Source organism: Macrobrachium rosenbergii, chromosome 47 (assembly GCF_040412425.1).
Source record: "Macrobrachium rosenbergii isolate ZJJX-2024 chromosome 47, ASM4041242v1, whole genome shotgun sequence".
NCBI lineage: Eukaryota > Metazoa > Arthropoda > Malacostraca > Decapoda > Palaemonidae > Macrobrachium > Macrobrachium rosenbergii.
The window spans coordinates 28,855,624-28,875,623 of record NC_089787.1 but is presented as its reverse complement, the minus strand read 5'-3'; the positions used below and the strand labels follow the sequence as shown (position 1 = coordinate 28,875,623).

At 34.8% G+C, this 20,000-nt stretch overlaps 1 protein-coding gene across 10 annotated transcripts in view; it reads left to right on the top strand.

Moving 5' to 3' along the window:
- Window positions 1-20,000, top strand: part of Shab (Shaker cognate b) — a 469,591-nt gene that overhangs the window by 20,762 nt on the left and 428,829 nt on the right. For 2 of the 10 annotated variants that reach the window (XM_067090484.1, XM_067090473.1), the window contains exon 1: window positions 19,458-19,550. The exons of the other annotated variants lie outside the window; for them this stretch is intronic. The gene's annotated coding sequence lies outside the window, so the exon portion shown is untranslated. Of the gene's footprint in view, window positions 1-19,457; window positions 19,551-20,000 lie in introns of those variants that run through there. 10 annotated transcript variants of the gene reach the window in all.

The window sequence follows — 20,000 nt, the reverse complement described above, 5'->3', positions numbered from 1 at the left end:
TATATATATATATATATTTTTATATATAAATAAATATGTATATCTCGTCTCTCTCTCTCTCTCTCTCTCTCTCTCTATATATGTATATATAATGTATATATATATATATAAAATATATATATATATATATATTTACATATTTTTATAAATATATATATATATATTTGTATATATATAATATATATTATATATATATATATATGTATATATAATGTATATTATATATTTGTATATAATATATGTATATATATATACATATATATATATATATATATATATATATATTTATATATATATATTTATATATATATTTATATATATATATATATATATATACATACATCCACAAATTAATTTTTCTTTTCGTGAATAAGTCTAAAGTTTCCATACCATAACAAATGTCATTGAATGCAGTGGTTAAGGACCAAAAGTCTAATGGGCTGATATGCTCATATTACCTAGAAGTAGAGTGGCCATCTTGGATTTCATTTTGGAAGTTAAAATCGCCATAATGTTTAAAGCTCTTGAACTGATGACTTCATATTCAGTTCGTGTAACTGGGAATGTAGTCTGGTCACGTGACCTGGCGGCCATCCCGACGAGCTTATAAAATCTGAAGCATCAGACATGTTTACTTGGCCGTGTGATCTTCGACCTTCACGCAGGAAATAACACTGAAATATATAAAATGATTAGATGCAGTTAAAAAGAAAAAAGAAAGAAATATATATATATATATATATATATATATATATATATATATATATATATATATATATAATATATATATATATATATATATCACATTATCACAGGTGAAAAATAAGAGACAGGGTGTAGGTCCTGACCGGTTTCGACTTTATTTCCAAGCCATTGACGTCAGTGGCTTGGAAATAAAGTCGAAACCGGTCAGCCTACAACTCGTCTCTTATTTTTCACCTGTGTAATGTGTGATAAATGAATCACGTAAAAAAGTGATTATAATCATATATATATATATATATATATATATATATATGTGTATTATAAATTTTATATGTATATATATATAAAATGTATGTATAAAATTTACGTGACAAGGTTCACGCTAATTCTTTCATGCCAGATTTTGTTTACAGATACCCAGACTCCCTTGATAATGAGAAGCCGCTTGTTTTTACTGAGAGTAATATAGTAATAATAATAATAAAAAAGCAATGCGATCATAAATTAACTTTAAGAAGTGACAGGTTTAAGGGTCTACCCTTGAAGCACCAAAGATAGTCATTACGAAGGAGGGGGCGGGGGTGTTGAAGGGTGGGGGAGGGGTTTTACTGACGTGAGAGAGAGAGAGAGAGAGAGAGAGAGAGAGAGAGAGAGAGAGAGAGAGAGAGAGAGAGAGAGAGATTATAGTGTGTTTATGAACATTGCCTACGTGACAACCCAGCATGTATCTTTTTCGGTAGTAAATGAAAGATTCTTGAAGAATAAACTCAGACTGAATGTATGTTTATATATATATATATATATATATATATATATATATATATATATATATATATATATATATATATATATATATATATATATTTATATTTATATATCCCAGCTCTCTTCAGAAGTGCTCATTCGTAAAGTAGTTACGTTTATATTTAATTAATCCATTTCAGTCTAAAATTGGCTGGTTTTGTATGACAGAGTTGAGGCGTTCGTGTGAACAACTTTACCAACCGCACAGTCACTAAATAAATTTCCACAGAAATATCTTTCATGCGGTGCACTGTTGGCATTACTAAAGGTGCTTTGTAGCGTGCCTTTGGCTCCTAGCTGCAACCCCTTTCGTTCCTTTTACTGTACCTCCTTTCACATTCTCTTTCTAACATTTACTTTCCGCCTTCTCCTTACAGTTGATTCAGCGATGCAACTGCGAGATTTTGACCTTTCCTCAATTTCCGTTTAGCGATGATTCGTCCCAGTCCTTGGCGTTTGGCTTAAATTCCATGTTCACTTCAGTTCAGTTCAGTGAAATATCTTGAAGTATTAGGAGTTTTTGAGTGTATTTCCGTGTGTTTTTACGTTTAGATGTTAAGCATAGTAACTATTTTCAATAGTAAAACACGTATTTCAGCTGGTGGATGAATTTGTAGAATGCTGCAATTTGGAAAACGTTGACGCTTTTTTTGTAGAAGGAATAAGAAGTGTTTGAAATACGTGTTTAAATTATTCAGCGGTAATTATATTACATTCCCCAAACTGGATTAGTGCCGTCAGTGCACCTCACGTAGCGCACTGTAGGCATTACTTGAGGTTCTTTGCAGCGTCCCTTCGTCCCCTAGTTGCAACCTCTTTCATTCCTTTTGCTGTACCTCCATTCATATTCTTTCTTCAGTTTTACTTTCCACCCTTTTTTAACAATTGTTACTTAGTGCAACTGCGAGGTATTCCTCCTCTAACACCTTTGTAACTTTTACTCTCAATTTTCTTTTCAGCGCTGAATGACCTCATAGGTCCCAGCGCTTGAACTTCGGCCTAAATTATATTATATTATATATTATGATATATTATATTATGTTAGGGTAGTAATGTATTGTATTTTCGGTGGAACTTCAGAAATTCAAGCAAAAATGCAATGCTTTACTACCCTAATACTACTCTTCTAGCACTTTATCTATTTATCTATTGATTTAATTATTCTGTTCTTTTTTTTAGTAATTGGTACCTCTTCTTTCTGTATTTTCATTTACTTCCTCTTGCTTCTTCCTAATGAACACCTTAATATTCTTTGTAAGCTTGAATTTCAAGTCGATGGCCCCTTTGGTGGGCTTGTTCTATATGTATAGGTTTCATCTACTGAATAATAATAATAATAATAATAATAATAATAATAATAATAATAATAATAATAATAATAATAATAATAATAATAAAATATATTTTTCATGCGTAATAGTTGAATATATATATATAAATAAATGCAATTATATTTAGATACACACACACACACATTCATACACATATATTATATATATATATATATATATATATATATATATATATATATATATATATATATATATATATATATATATATATATATATATAATTATGCATATTTCATAAGCATATAAATTTTATAGCCATGTCCTTTTTAAGTTGGTCTTTGCAGAACAGTTGCAGGTCTGAAATTTTGCAGAGTTAATTGGGACAAACGAACCATAGCCAGGGCCTTTTTTTTTTTAAGTGTTCAGAAAGTGAAGGGTAGCAGGTGGGGACAACATGCCTGCGTTTCAGGCACTGCCTAGGTGTTTGTTCGTACGTACGCATCATGTCTCTGTCCTTGGTTCTTTCATGGCGACGGCATGTGTGTTAAATCTCTCTCTCTCTCTCTCTCTCTCTCTCTCTCTCTCTCTCTCTCTCTCTCTCTCTCTCTCTCTCTGATTTTGTGTTTGCAGGAGGAAAGTGTGTTAAATTCATCTCTTGTCTGTGAGGGAAAGTTAAACTTTTACATTTTTCTCTCTCTCTCTCTCTCTCTCTCTCTCTCTCTCTCTCTCTCTCTCTCTCTCTCTCTCTCTCTCTCTCTCTAAACCATGTTAGTAAACCATGTTCTCAAATACTGTCGTTGAAAGTAAAATTGTTAAAGTTCTCTCTCTCTCTCTCTCTCTCTCTCTCTCTCTCTCTCTCTCTCTCTCTCTCTCTCTCTAGTAGCCTTTTCCAGTCCCCTCGTTCCTCCTTAGGCCTAAGAACCTACCACAGATTAGGTCTAATTTTAGGATACCCCTATTTTTCCTTTAATGGACACGCATTTTTTGGTTGTATCTAATTATGATAGGCGCTGCTAATTGGTCTGAAGCTGCGTCCTTGTTAATGGGACACGTTTGTTGGTGACTGATGCAAAAAATGAGAAAAAATGTCCTCGTTATTTTTTTTTATGGAAAGCGTTTTCCATGTACTAGACTAGTTATGTTAGGGTACAGATTTGTTGTTTCTTTTACGTATATTTCGTAATATTTGTTCAGTCTTTCGTTCTGTTTATTTATGCTGAGTTTTTTTTCCACGCTGAATATTATATTCATATCTATTATTCTGCGTGAAAGTAATATTTATCTCTCTCTCTCTCTCTCTCTCTCTCTCTCTCTCTCTCTCTCTCTCTCTCTCTCTCTCTCTCTCTCTCTCTCTCTCTCACCAAGTCAAATTGTTAGCGAAGTTTCTTGTAACAAGTACTTGATTAACAATGAATGACCAATTTTACTTTTTCATGTGAATTTATGCAAGTTTTAAATCATAATTTAAGATGTATTACCAACCAACGTCAGAGACTAGAGAACGTTTGGTATCTTAATTGAGTAGTCTCATTATTATCCCGTTCACTATATTTAACAACTTTATTATTCCGTTCACTATATTTAACAGTTTTATTATCCCATTCACTATATTTAACAACTTTGTTATCCCGTTCACTATATTTAACAATTTTTTATCCCATTCACTATATTTAACAACTTTGTTATCCCGTTCACTATATTTAACAATTTTATTATCCCATTCACTATGTTTGACAATTTTATTATCCCGTTCACTATATTTAACAATTTTGTTATCCCGTTCACTATATTTAACAACTTTATTATCCAGTTCACTATATTTAATAACTTTATTATCCAGTTCACTATATTTAACAACTTTCTTATCCCGTTCACTATATTTAACAGATTTATTATCCCGTTCACTATATTTAATAACTTTCCTTATTCCCTATTCACTCAGTTTTAAATCGGTTTTCGATACATTAATTTATTATGAGTTCCTGCCCCCCCAAAAATCAGAATCCTTCATTAATCATGAAATAAACCTGGGTTCTGCTTCCCCCCCCCCCTTCCACCCCGCCCTCACAGAATATTTATCTTTCTTTTTGTAACAGACTTCGTGTTACTTAAGAAGTCATGAATCAGCACTCGAACATTGATTGATATGCATATTCATTTTACGTCACTCTAATGTCATCATTAACGAACCCAGTTAATATGTGTAACCAAAATATTTAAGCACATTAATGCTAATTTGGTATCATCCGAGTAAGTGGGTATCGCCCTCAGTGGATCTCACGCGGTGCACTGTAGGCATTACTTAAGGTTCTTTGCAGCGTCCCTTTGCAATCCTTTTACTATACTGGCTCAAAAGCAGGGAGGAATCAATTAAAGGATATACAGGGGAAGAGACCAGCTACCAAAAATGACCTTGGGATGAATCAACTGATTACGTATTTATAAAAGTACAAGACACTTTCTCCTTTTGGTAAACAAATAAAAGTACAAGACAGTTTCTCCTTTTGGTAAACAATAAATAAAAGCACAAGACATTTTCTCCTTTTGTTTAAAAGTAAACACTTTCTCCTTTTGGTAAACAAATAAAAGTACAAGACAAGTAAACAATAAATTTTCTCCTTGTGGTAAACAATAAATAAAAGTACAAGACATTTTCTCCTTTTGGTAAACAAATAAAAGTACAAGACAATTTCTCCTTTTGGTAAACAAATAAAAGTACAAGACACTTTCTCCTTTTGGTAAACAAATAAAAGTACAAGACAGTTTTTCCTTGTGGTAAACAATAAATAAAAGTACAAGACAATTTCTCCTTGTGGTAAACAATAAATAAAAGTACAAGACATTTTCTCCTTTTGGTAAACAAATAAAAGTACAAGACAGTTTCTCCTTTTGGAAAACAGTAAATAAAAGTACAAGACAATTTCTCCTTGTGGTAAACAATAAATAAAAGTACAAGACATTTTCTCCTTCTGGTAAACCAACAATTTTTGCAAAATGTCGAAGGGCCCGGCAACCACTCCTTTGTTTCATTTTTCCTCGTGGCATTTGCCTTTATTTATACATTCTTCACGTTCCATATCTTCGCGAATCAGTTACACACACACACACACACACACACACACACACACATATATATATATATATATATATATATATATATATATATATATATATATATATATATATATATATATATATATCTTAAGACTTGCTGGTGTTTACAAAGACGTCATATGGAACGGATGTAAACTAAAGTAATAAATATAAGGAACAAATGGACGCGTTGTTATTCTTCTTGGAACACTTCTAAAGTAACACGGTTCTTGATACTTTATTCGGAGTCGTGTGGTGTGTCCACACGCTGTGAAAAATGTCATAAACATGTTGGCATCTTATCTCTTACACATCACAAACAAGTTGAATACCAGCCAACGACATATTGGTAGTCCTAACCTGCTCTACTTACGATTGTCCAGTGTTTACTAAAGATTCGTTTTCCACCTATGGTTGTTGACTTGTTGTCAACATGTTTACGATATGTACGTGATAAGTTTCCGACGTGTTTATGACATGTCGATGACTTGTTTTCAGCCTGTTTGTGGCATGTATGTGATAAGTTGCTGAATTGTTCATGACATGTTCACTTTTTGTCATTGACTTGTTTTTGACGCATGTGGTAAGTTGCCGACTTGTTTATGACATGTTCACTTACAGCTGTTGACTTGTTTTCAACATGTCTTTGATACATATGCAATATGTTGCTGACTTGTTTATGACATGTTCACTTACAAGCTGTTGACTTGTTTTCAACATGTGTCTGATACGTATGTGATATGTTGCTGACTTGTTTATGATATGTTCACTTACGGTCGTTGACGTGTTTTCAACATGTTTGTGACATGTATACTACAAGTTGCCGACGCGTTTATGACATGTTTTACTGTAGGGTGGACGCACCTTTAGGATAATTAATTATAAGAGTCCATCTCTCCTTCTATACCGTAGTTAGGTACTTGGGAGAATATTATTTTAAGCTTTGCTTTCATAGTATCATCCTCCATGTTGCAGTCTCCTACATCGTTATTACTCATTACCGGCATTCTTGTCATCGTATTTCTTGTTCTCATTACGAAGAGAAACCCTTATTGTCACGAAGAAAAGAGGAAACCTCATTAAATTCGTCCGTCCTCTCTCAGAGTCCGTCGTAGTAATGCTTCGCCCGTGCCAGTACCATGATTGCATCTCTCGCTCCGTTCTTTGTGGAGTTGTCAGGGGCCTGATAATAAATGGCTTGCCACCTTTTCCATCTCTCTCTCTCTCTCTCTCTCTCTCTCTCTCTCTCTCTCTCTCTCTCTCTCTCTCTCTCTCTCTGTCGTTCTGCGGCCGAATACGTTTTTAGGATGGTTTTGGTGGGGTCATGTTTTTATGGATGTACGTATATTCTTTTTAGTTATATGCATGTATATATATGCATACATACATACGCACATACTGTATGTATATACATATGTGTACATATGTATGTATATATATAATTATATGTATATATACACATCTATATATTTGTATATGTATGGTTAGATAGATAGATATATAGATAGAAATTGTATAGTCTGATATGATTTTGCTTTAGTAGTCTTTACTAGATGCATATATATATGTATGTATGTATGTATGTATATTTTCAATTAGTGATCGAAGTTCTAAAGTCAATCGAGTTCAAAGAAATTTTCCATTTTTAATTATTTTCCCATAAACTGAAGGAAATGCGGCATAACATCGGTATCCTCCTTTTTGAGGTGTGCAGATTTTGATCAAGCGAAATCGTAATTTTGAAAAGGATTTTGCCTCAAACAAAGCGCTGGTGAAGCTCACGTGATTACATTACGTTCCTTTTGTAGGTTTGTGTATTCGGGATAAGCTAACTCCGAATGAGGCTTTAAAATGAGTTTAACTTGGAAATGTCTGCAAATCTGAGTATAAGCAAATTCAATACAGTTTTGTTGATTTTTAGTTTTCTGTAAAAGAAAACTATTGTGCCGGCTTTGTTCGTCCGCATTTTATTCTGTCCTTACTTTTTTCTGTCCGCACTTTTTCTTTCCGCCCTCAGATCTTAAAAACTACTGAGGCTAGAGGGCTGCAAATTGGTATGCTGATCATCCACCCTCCAGTCATCAAACATACCAAATTGCAGCCCTCTAGCCTCAGAAGTTTTTATTTTATTTAAGGTCGAATTTAGCCATAATCGTGTTTCTGGCAACGATATAGAATAGGCCGCCACCGGGCCTTGTTTAAAGTTTCATGGGCCGCGGCTCATACAGCATTATAGCGAGACCACTAAAAGATAGATCTAATTTCGGTGGCCTTCAATATACGCAGTAGCGGCTGTACAGAAAACTCGATTGCGCCGAAGAAACTTCGGCTCATATTTTACTTGTTTTAATAGGTATTCATTAATAGTCTTTGCCAGTAAAATTAATCGCCGTCAATGTATTTTTCAGCAAATTATGCAGTAATGCATTTTCAGGGAATAAAACAGTAATGATACAAATATTGAACCAAATTTTTTAAGTGCAAAGACAAGTGAGAGAAGGCAACACAATGCCCTTTTCTAGCCCAAGCCAGACAAAGCCTAGAAATAGGGGAATAAGTAATGTTAAAGAGTGGGGCTCATCTTCGAAGTATAGACCTTCTTTTTAAAGGAAGAAAATTCATACGAGTCTGATAAACAAAAGCAGGAAGAGAATTCCGGGTTTGATTGCGAGTACCTGGATGTTGTGTAGCTTGTGTTAGGTTCCCTTTAAATTCCACGTGTTTAACCAAGTACAACATATGGCAGTCACTTAAAGCGCCTTGAGATATAGGTAATTTTATATATAAAATTTTCTCTTATGCTCTGATGAAAGGTAGGTGAAGGTGGAGAAGAGAATTATGAATGAAGATTGCTTTTAAGATGAGAGGTAAGAGAGAGAGAGAGAGAGAGAGAGAGAGAGAGAGAGAGAGAGAGAGAGAGAGAGAGAGAGAGAGAGCGAGCGGTGGGGTTTAAGTCAAGAATTCAGAATGTCAACAGTGTGAGAGAGAGGATTTTGAGTTACAAAGAACACTAGGTTTTTGACAGAGAGAGAGAGAGAGAGAGAGAGAGAGAGAGAGAGAGAGAGAGAGAGAGTGGTTTACTACATGTTAATATTGTGATAGATATCCAAATATTTGGTGAGCTTGTAAACTTCCTACTTTTCAGCTAGTCTGCAACACGTTTCTGTGCTGCCAGGGGCATTCAGTGAAGATAACCACTCACTGATGTGTACTTATCTACTTATACAGCGTAATTTGTATATATATGGGTATATATATATATATATATATATATATATATATATATATATATATATATATATATATATATATATATATATATATATATATATATATATATACAATATATATATATATATATATATATATATATATATATATATATATATATATATATGTGTGTGTGTGTGTGTGTGTGTGTGTGTGTGTGTGTGTGTGTGTGTGTGTACGCAATCCCCCGCGAGAATAGGTTTGCCGTCATTAATGTATTGCAGATGGGAACTTCAGGGCGAATATGCATTTATGCGAGGCTAACTTAATAAAACCTGCTGACCGGCAAATTAGAATTTTAAAGATGGGATCGCGCGGGAGACTCTCTCTCTCTCTCTCTCTCTCTCTCTCTCTCTCTCTCTCTCTCTCTCTCTCTCTCTCTGTATTTGTTTTCGTTCTTTCAGGTGTATATTATGTAGGACACAAAGACTCTTTGTGTACGTAATTGTGGTTGCGTATTTTTACCTGTTCTCTAATTTTTTTTATATTGTGATGTAAAATTGCCTTTCTCTCTCTCTCTCTCTCTCTCTCTCTCTCTCTCTCTCTCTCTCTCTCTCTCTCTCTCTCTCTCTCTCTCTCTCTCTCTCTCGTTTCTTGGTACTCATTCGCGTAGGAGTGTTTGGTATTTTTTTGTAATTTTTCCTCCGACATGTTGAACGTTTTCTCATATGATGTTATGAAAATTATATCATTCTGTTATCGTATTTTTGTAATTGATTAACATGTGCTTTTTCCAAATTTTATTTTGCTACACACGTTAACCAAGTGCGAAAATTGATTGCATAGCCTTAAAATTGTTGAAAATTTCCATTTCGGCTCCGTCAGTGACCCTTGCCATTGTGACGCCGGGTAAATTTCAGTAAGTTAGTCACTGGCATAGAGTCAGGGGTAATATAATGGTGCTGTAAATTTTTAAATTTATTTTTTTTACGCTTTAAATTTTCCTGGATTTAAGTGTAAGTTTTTAGATTTATATAAGTTTTCCTGGATTTAAAAATGAAGCACTGGACTGATTTAAACTTAGCATTTTTTTCTTGGTTTGAAAAATGCTACAGGTTAAATGCTCTTTATGGCTTCTCCTTGGTTAAAAAAACCTATAAATAGCTGTGTTTAAACACTGTTCATAAACATTTTAAGGAAAATGTCACCTGTCGATTTCTCAAGTACTACCTGTCATGATAAGAGGCCAAATTAGGCCGCAGATATCCACAGAATGCCCCCCCCCCTTTCTCCCTTCAACCCCTTCTTTCACCCTCTCTCGTTTTAACACTTCGTTTCACCTCCCACCTAGTTTCCTCTTCCATCGTGTTTCCCTTCTTCGCCCTCCATTTCCCTTCCAGTTCTTCGTCTTCTTCCTTCGCTCTTCTTCTTCCGCCGTGTCCTGCAGTCTTCCCCTTCTCACTTCCCCATTCGTCTTCACTCTACCCTACCTCCTCCTCCTCCTCCTCCTCCTGTCCCCTTCCCAATTCTTCTTCAACCATCCCCTCCTCTGATTCTCCCCTCAGTTCCCCATTCGTCCTGACTCTACCCTACCTCCTCCTCCTCCTCCTCCTCCTCCTCCTCCTCCTCCTCCTCCTCCTCCTCCTCCTCCTCCTCCTCCTCCTCCTTCCCCTTCTTCTTCAACCCATCCCCTCCTCTCATTCTCCCCTCAGTTCCCCATTCGTCCTCACTCTACCCTACCTCCTCCTCCTCCTCCTCCTCCTCCTCCTCCTCCTCCTCCTCCTCCTGGCGGCGTATATAATGTTGACCTCCTTGAAAAGGCCGCTGGAGGCCATACTTGGGAGTGGATCGAGTTAACGCTCGGCGTGAGTAAACACTGTTAGCAAGAGATGTAGGTCGTTGGCGATGGCGTAATGAGCAATATTCAACAGATGGTGGGGGCGGGGGAGGTTTTGGGGGAAGGGGTGGGAGTGGTAAAGGGGAGGGGTTTGAGTTGGGAAGGGGGTTGGAGGGGAAACGCCAGCCGATGGTCTCGTTCGTGAGGTTGAGTGGGTGGTGGAAGGCGTCGCATAGTATAGTGAAGGGTTGAGGCGGCGTTTTAAGATTGATCTGTTGGAATATCTTATTTTGAAGTTTGGTTTTATATCTCGTGTATGAGATTGGTTGGTTGACGTGTATGAGGTGTATGAGATGAGTTGGTTGACATGTATGAGGTGTATGAGATGAGTTGGTTGACTCGTCGTGTATGAGATGAGTTGGTTGGTATTTCGTGTATGAGGTGAGGTGATCTATAGTGTATGAGATTAGTTGGTTGGCATGTCGCGTATGAGATTAATTGGTTGGTATCTCATGTATGAGATTAATTGGTTTGTTATCTCATGTATGAGATTAACTGGTTGGTATCTCATGTATGAGATTAATTGGTTGGTATCTCATGTATGAGATTAATTGGTTGGTATCTCATGTATGAGATTAATTGGTTGGTATCTCATGCATGAGATTAGTTGGTTGTATCTCATGTATGAGATTAGTTGGTTGGCATGTCGTGTATGAGATTAATTGGTTGGTATCTCATGTATGAGATTAATTGGTTGGTATCTCATGTATGAGATTAATTGGGTGGTATCTCATGTATGAGATTAATTGGTTGGTATCTCATGTATGAGATTAATTGGTTTGAGTCTCATGTATGAGATTAATTGGTTTGGGTCTCATGTATGAGATTAATTGGTTGGTATCTCATGTATGAGATTAATTGGTTGGTATCTCATATATGAGATGAGCTGGTTGACATCTGATATATGAGATAGATCGGCTAAGATCCCAAGCTTAAAAATGACTTGTTAACATCTCATGTATGAAACTAAATGACTGACTCGTGTCTAATGATTGACTAATATCATATATGACACTAACTGGCTAAACATTCGTTTATGAGACTGATTGGTTAACATCCTCTTATGGGGTAGATTGGCAACCTTCTCGAGAATGAGTTTGGTTGGTTGATATCGCCTGTGAAATCGAATGGCTGCTGTCTTGTTTATGAGAATGATTGGTTGGCATTTTGTGCAGATATTGATTGCTTAACATTCGTGTACCAGGTTAATTTTACATGTTTAGGAGATATTTTGGCTAACATCTCGTTTATAACCTTAATAAGTTCCCTGACGTATATGAGATTTAGTTGTATATTTATGAGATTGATTTTGGGGATTTTTATATGAGTTTTTAAGACAACTTTTGATATGTATTGGTAAACATCTCATAATGTTGATAAGTTCAGTGTGTGTGAGGTCGATTTCTTGATTTAGTTTATTTCATCCGACATCATATGTAATTTATACAGTAGTGGTATCTACACTTTTAATTGATTTCACGGATGGTTTATCAATTACATTGACTTATATTTAGAACTGAAGGTAATCGTTATTTCTGTTATTTCCATTTTCCTGTATTATAAATCGTATTTTGTACTGCTTTCGCTTGTTTATTATTCTCCTTAAAAGAACTGTGATATTATTGTGTAAACATTCCGTACCCCATGTATACAAGGGCATCGACCTCTGCAGCGGTTATATTACTATCCAAGTAAGGTACCTTTCATGTTTCAGATATAAAATATATATGTATATATATGTATATATTTACAAATATACATGTACATCTATATATATATATATATATATATATATATATATATATATATATATATATATATATATATATATATATATATATATATATATATCTATATATATATATCTATATATATATCTATATATATATATATATATATATATATATATATATATATTTTATTTTGTATGTATTATCTCATATATGTATTATGAGTTTTATTTTTTGCCAGTGAATGAGTTTTGAGATTAGTCTGTCATTTATTGGTTTGTTTGTCGTTGTGTTTTCTTACTACAGTCTGTAGTTTTTATTTTTATAGTTAATATTATTAGAATTTATTTGGTCATCATCCACAGCATTTATATGATCCATTTGAGAAACACTGTAACCTCTACCGCTGAGAAGTAAATAATCTTTCTTGTCTCACTGCTATGCTACTGCGTTCTTCCCTCCCAAACCGAAAGAAATCTTTACCATATCTCCTGTCAAGACAGGAACAGCAGCTGTATCTCCTGTCAAGACAGGAACAGCAGCTGTAACACCATTGTGTAAATATTCTTGTGAACGAAAAAAGCTTTGTCTTGCCAAGCTGCAGAAGAACGGACCCCTCCTTTTTGTTCATTTATTTTTTTTATATTTATTTTTTTTAGTCCTCAAAACAGCTGTATTGTAGAAGTGGATACTTGAGGGATATTTTGCACGCTGGCAAACTTCTTGACGCTTAGTGAAGTTTGCTTTTGAAATAGACTTTTTTGTGTGTAGTGGGGATTTTGTGTAATGGGAAAATACATTTTTTATTTGGAAGGTTTTCATTCAGTTTAAGGTGGAAGGTTATGACGTATTTGTGTAAGTTACGTTAATATATATATATATTTTTTAGTATTCCTACGATGCCGTTTGCGCTTAAAAAGATGTAGGTAAAACATGTGAAGTTCTTCTTGAATTCCAGTTAGAATTGAACTCTTTAAAAATTAACGCAGTGTAGCTAGAAAAAAGTTCCTCCTAGGAAATTTGCATTATTTTTAATTGGCGATTAGGCAAACTTAATTTCTTTTAAGTTTACTAGGTACAATTATATAATGTTGTTTAGATTTCCACAGGGCAGCGAGTTCTCAGACTTTGCTGTTGGGCTTCACTCCTCATTTTGTTTTTCTTTCGTGAAACTTTTAAATGTATTATCTTTTTGGTGTTGCACTGTCCATATGTAAAGAAATATTACTTTTTACCAATGTGAATGGCTTTTTGTACGAATATCTCCGAATTTATTGTCAACGTGTTCTCCATTCATCATAATTTTATTGTCACTTTTGCGCAGGCGTTGTGTATGTTCTTGTAGAAAAGGTAGTTATTTTCTTGAATTTTTTCATTTGTTTTGTCATTATTTTTTTTTTGTAAATTAAAGTTACTCCTGAGTAGAGTTAATTAAGCATTTCTGGTGATAATTACTTTCCTGAATTTTTAAATTTGTTTTGTCACTATTATTATAATTTCGTAAATTAAAGGTAATTATTTTCCTGAATTTTGTAATTTGTTTTGTGATTATTATTACCATTTTTTTTTGTAAATTAAAAGTAATTATTTTCCTGAATTTTTAATTGGTTTTTTCATTAATAATATTTTTTTGTAAATTAAAGATAGTTGCTTTCCTGAATTTCCTAATTTTTGTCATTATTATTATTATTATTATTAAACCAAACAAAAACTTCTTTCAGTTTTCTTCTGAATATGGAAAGAGAAACCCACAAGATTCTTGTGTATAACTTGTTTACTGGTAAATATTTACAAATTACTTTGGTCACTTTCAGGTCCTAACTGTGACCCTTTTTCAAGAGATTTTTGGTTGTAATCTTCTGGAACTTCTTTCCCTGAGCTGTCATTTATACGATGGCTGTCCTGGTTTCCATTCTCTTGAGAGTTGTTAATTCTCCTGTCTGTTTGATATCCTGATCTGATAGTCAATGGTATTAATCCCTGTGGTATGTGAGTAGTCACCATCGGTCTGTTGGGCAGGAGACCTAACCTCCAGGTCAGAAGGGTCGATATTAGCTTCTTTTAATATTAAAGATCGGCTTATGGGATCTTTAGGTAAATCCTTTGTTTCCTTTATCACTTTAATCTGTCTTAGTGCCCCTTTACCCTTTTGATTTTGAAATTACACAAGTAATTATTTCTTTCCATTATTATTATTATTATTATTATTTTTTGTAATTATTTCCCAGAATTTTTTCATTTGTTTTGTCATTAATTATTTTTTTGTAAATTAAAGGTAATTATTTTCCAGAATTTTTTTATTTGTTTAGTCATTATTATTATTATTATTATTATTATTATTATTATTATTATTATTATTATTATTATTATTATTATTATTATTATTATTATTATTACTGTAAGTTCAAGGAACTCTTAAACAGGAAGAAGAAAACATTTCTGGTGAAAACGAAGTTGCACTTTTGCGTTTGCTGTCGTCACCGATCGGATCACTCCGTGGAAACTTGCCACTTGTTTTAAACGTGTTTCGGTAATTACGTGGTGGAAAAGACAAACAGAAATCCTCTGTTTTCATTTCCGCCGAAAAATGTGGCCAAGCATGCGGGCGAGGGATTACCCAGGCTTCCTAGATATCTAGACATGTGGCACAGGTGTTTTTTTTTTTTTTGTAGGGAAGGTCACTTTGACAGCTTTTAAACCTGCCTGTGTGTTTCTTTCGAATCTCTGAGTCTACAGTTTTATTTATTAACGAGCTAGATGGCGCGCGCTACGCTGCGCTGGAACCCGGCGCTGCCTGTCATGTGTCCCCTACCCTCCCAATCCCCTATCTACCCCGCCCCCACCCGGGGCGGACAAACAGGTTTGCAGGAGGAGGGTGGATGTGTCATGTTTCCCTTACCCTCCTGATCCCCTACCTACCCCGCCCCCACCCCTGGCGGACAAACAGGTTTGCAGGAGAAGGGTGGATGTGCCATGTCTCCGCTACCCTCCCGATCCCCTACCTACCACTCCCCACCTGGGGCGGACAAACAAGTTTGCAGGAGAAGGGTGGATGTGTCATGTCTCCGCTACCCTCCCGATCCCCTACCCCCTATCCCCCACCCGGGGCGGACAAAGAAGAAAGATCCACTCGGATTTTATTATAGATAAATTAATTCCCTTTAATGTACAAGGTTGTTCATCACTGAAGGCTTAATATCTAGGCTTGATGAATATTTTATATACACTCAAACTGCTTCTCTCTTTTATGTCTGTTTTTCTCACTTAGAAATCTATAGGAAACATAGAAACTATATAAAAAGTATTATGGAATGAGAAAAGTTAGCCAAGGATAATAAAAAAAAAAAATTGAAAACGATCCAGATATACTTGGGATAGCGAAAATTAGTGCTTTCATTTATACAGAGATTTAAATTGTGTTTTCTTAATATAGATTTTCCATTGCTTAAAACAGCATATACACATGCGCTACCCAGTTGTGGACTGGTATAAGATATTTATGTCAAAGAATATATTTCAAAATTTTAAGCCACAAATACCGTTTAATATCTATTTCACATTACCCTGGAAATAACTTGCACCCTAAGGGAATTATAATTGCCAAGTGCTCCGACACCCGGTAGGATTCGAACCGTTGTCTGGTTTGGAAACAACGATAGACAGTGACTTTGACCACCCAGGTATATTTCATTTTAAGAAAGACGAGTGGGTTGCATTTTTAACAATTGAAACTATAAGAGGATTTTGTTTTTATTGTAAAGGAAGGATAATAATTCAGTTATTCCCAATTACGATATACTTAAGTAGATTTAAAGATAGATTATTAAGCTTTTTCAGGCAGACAAGAACTCAGTAACTCATCGAATCACAGTTATTCAGCTGTTTAAATCACACAGTAACTCAGTAACTCATCTTTTAAATTATTAAGTCTTTCAAATCATGCAGTAACTCAATAACTCATCTTTTAAATTATTAAGCCTTTCAAATCATACAGTAACTCAATGACTCATCTTTTAAATTATTAAGTTTTTCAAATCATACAGTAACTCAATAACTCATCTTTTAAATTAATAAGTCTTTCAAATCGTACAGTAACTCAATAACTCATCTTTTAAATTGTTAAGCCTTTCAGATCATACAGTAACTCGATATGGTATGAATTATTCAGCTTTGTTTTCTGAAAGAAATCTGTCGTGCCGGCTTTGTCTGTCCGTCCGCACTTTTTTCTGCCCGCACTTTTTCTGTCCGCCCTCAGATCTTAGAAACTACTGAGGCTAGAGGGCTGCAAATTGGTATGTTGATCATCCACCTTCCAAACATCAAACATACCAAATTGCAGCCCTGTAGCCTCGGTAGTTTTTATTTTATTTAAGGTTAAAGTTAGCCATAATGCTTCTGGCAACCCAACAACACAGGCCACCACGGGCGGCTGAGGGTTTCATGGGCCGCGGCTCCTACAGCTTTATACCGAGACCACCGAAAGATAGGTTTATTTTCGGTGGCCTTGATTATACGCTGTACAGAAAACTCGATTTCTTCAGCGCATTTTTTACTTGTTTAAATCACACAATAACTTAATAACTCATCGCAATTTTACCGTGTATTTAGCTGTGCGCAGACGCGTAAACGTCACAAGAAACCGGGCAAGACAAATAGCACGCACAAACGCACAAGAAGAAAAACGGCCTCATCGCAGTAATGTGTTCGCAGTGCTATGGCTGGGCAATAAAAAAGCAGTCCCGGGGGAAATAAAAATGAAGTAAGAACCGGGGCAATAAGACTACAGAAGGAAATTATATACGTTGTTTTATGGTTACCAGCTGGAGTCGTGCTAGGTGGGAGTCCTCTCCTAGAGCAGATCCAGGTATCCCTTCTTTTATGGACCAGGTGCGTAAATTTCTTGCTCACATTTTGCGATCTATGTAAAGAAGTAACCTGAGTCTGTTTATTTGTGTAGCGGACTGTTTATTTGTTTAGCGGACGACAACGTCTCAACCGGACTGTTTGCTGTCATATGTTGCCATTTGTATGAAAACAAGAGGCGTTACTTGAATTTATTTTCAGTAATGATGATTTTCGTCAGTTATCGAGAAGTTGATCCCCGTAGGGGTTTGGCGGGGGGGCTGGGGGTAGCGCCATCAGTGAGCCGCGCGGTGCACTGTAGGCATTACTTAACGTTCTTTGCAGCATCCCTTCTGCCCCTAGCTGCAACCCCTTTCATTCCTTTTACGGTACCTCCGTTCATATTAACTTTCTTCCGTCTTAACTTTCTCCTAACAGTAGTTTTATATTGCAGCTGCGAGGTTTTCCTCCTGTTACACCTTTCAAACCTTTTTTACTCTTAATTTCCATTTCGATGTTGAATGACCTCATAGATCCGAGCGTTTGGCCTGTGGCTTAAATTTTATATTCCAATTCCACTACAAGATGTTGATTGAATGAACCTGTTTTATTGCTTATTTAATATCCCAGCTGGATATTGATCGGAATGAACGGTATGATTTGTACATATAGCCACTGAACTGCATATGAAAATATCAGCTCCTGTCCTGTAGTTTAATTCAGCGATGAAGTTGGATGTTGACAGAACTGCTTCAACATGGGATTGCCTTTGGCAGGTATTAGCTTGCTTCCAAGAATGTGACGTTTGGTTGTGTAGAGCAGAACATAAGCTGTGTCTCAGGAAGGTTTGGTCACTTTAATAAGATGCATTATTGACAGTATTTAAAAGAAATTGAATTGATTCTACTTTGTAAAAATTAGGTTATAAAAAAAATGTAAGTCTGAATTTTAGTTGTTTCTCTATTGTACTTCGTCGAAAAATTAGGTTCTCAAAAAAACATTTTTTCCGCCAGAATTTTAGGAATAGTTCTGAGATTATGTAACTAATTTACCTATTGTACTTTGTCGAAAAATTAGGGTCTCAAAAACACATTTTTCCGCCAGAATTTTAGGAATGTTTCTGAGATTATATAACTAATTTACCTATTGTACTTTGTCAAAAATTAGGTTCTCAAAAAAACATTTTTCCGCCAGAATTTTAGTAATATTTCTGAGATTATATAAGTAATTTACCTATTTTACTTTGTCAAAAATTAGGTTCTCAAAAAAACATTTTTCCGCCAGAATTTTAGGAATGTTTCTGAGATTATATAACTACTTTACCTATTTTACTTTGTCAAAAATTAGGTTCTCAAAAAACATTTTTCCCCCAGAATTTTAGTAATATTTCTGCGATTATATAACTAATTTACCTATTTTACTTTATCAAAAAATTAGAAGATTCTAAAAAAGCAACACACATCAATCAAAACTCTAGTAATGTTTCTCGGATTATAAAACTATTTTCTTATTTGGCCTTGTCAGAAAATTAGATCAAGAAAATAACAAAATCAAAATTTTATGAATGTACCTCGCATTATACAACTCATTTCCGTATGACAAATTATTGGCAACGTGTATCACATAAGAAACGTGTGCTAGCCCCAATTCAGGGTATTAGTAATGCTTCTGTTGATGAGGTAAAGCTGCTATTTCATTTCCCCCAAGTTCTTGCGTCGTCAGCCTTGTGGCCTATACTACATAAGCTCTCTCTCTCTCTCTCTCTCTCTCTCTCTCTCTCTCTCTCTCTCTCTCTCTCTCTCTCTGCGGTTCAATATTATTGGCAGCTCTCTCCGCCTTTGGCATGATGTTTGGAGAAGCGCGGATTACTTTTTGGGGGAGGAGGCAGTCTCTTTCCTGCTGGTGTTGGTGTTGGTGATGTTGGTGATGGTGATGTTGATGGAGGTGGATGTCGTCGGCGTTTAAGAGCTTTTGAAGGTGGGCTAATCGACGTGTGTTGTGCAACGTTGCGAGGCGGAGATGCTTGCTTCGTTTTGCTTGTCTTTGAAGATTTTTTGAATTGGCCTTAATTATATATATATATATATATATATATATATATATATATATATATATATATATATATATATATATATATATATATATATATATATATATGTATATATATACAGTGTATATAAATATATATTTATATATATTATATACAATATATTTATATTTATATATTATATACTATATATATATATGTATATATATAGAATGCGCCATCTATTCATAAAACATCGACACGTGTCCTATATTGTAAAAAAAAAGCATTCTCTAATGTGTGCCCATTCGGATTAAGATGTGTTTATAACGATGCATATTATCGTATGTGGTGATATGAATGAAAAATTATGAATGTGATTGTTTTAAACATTTTATCTT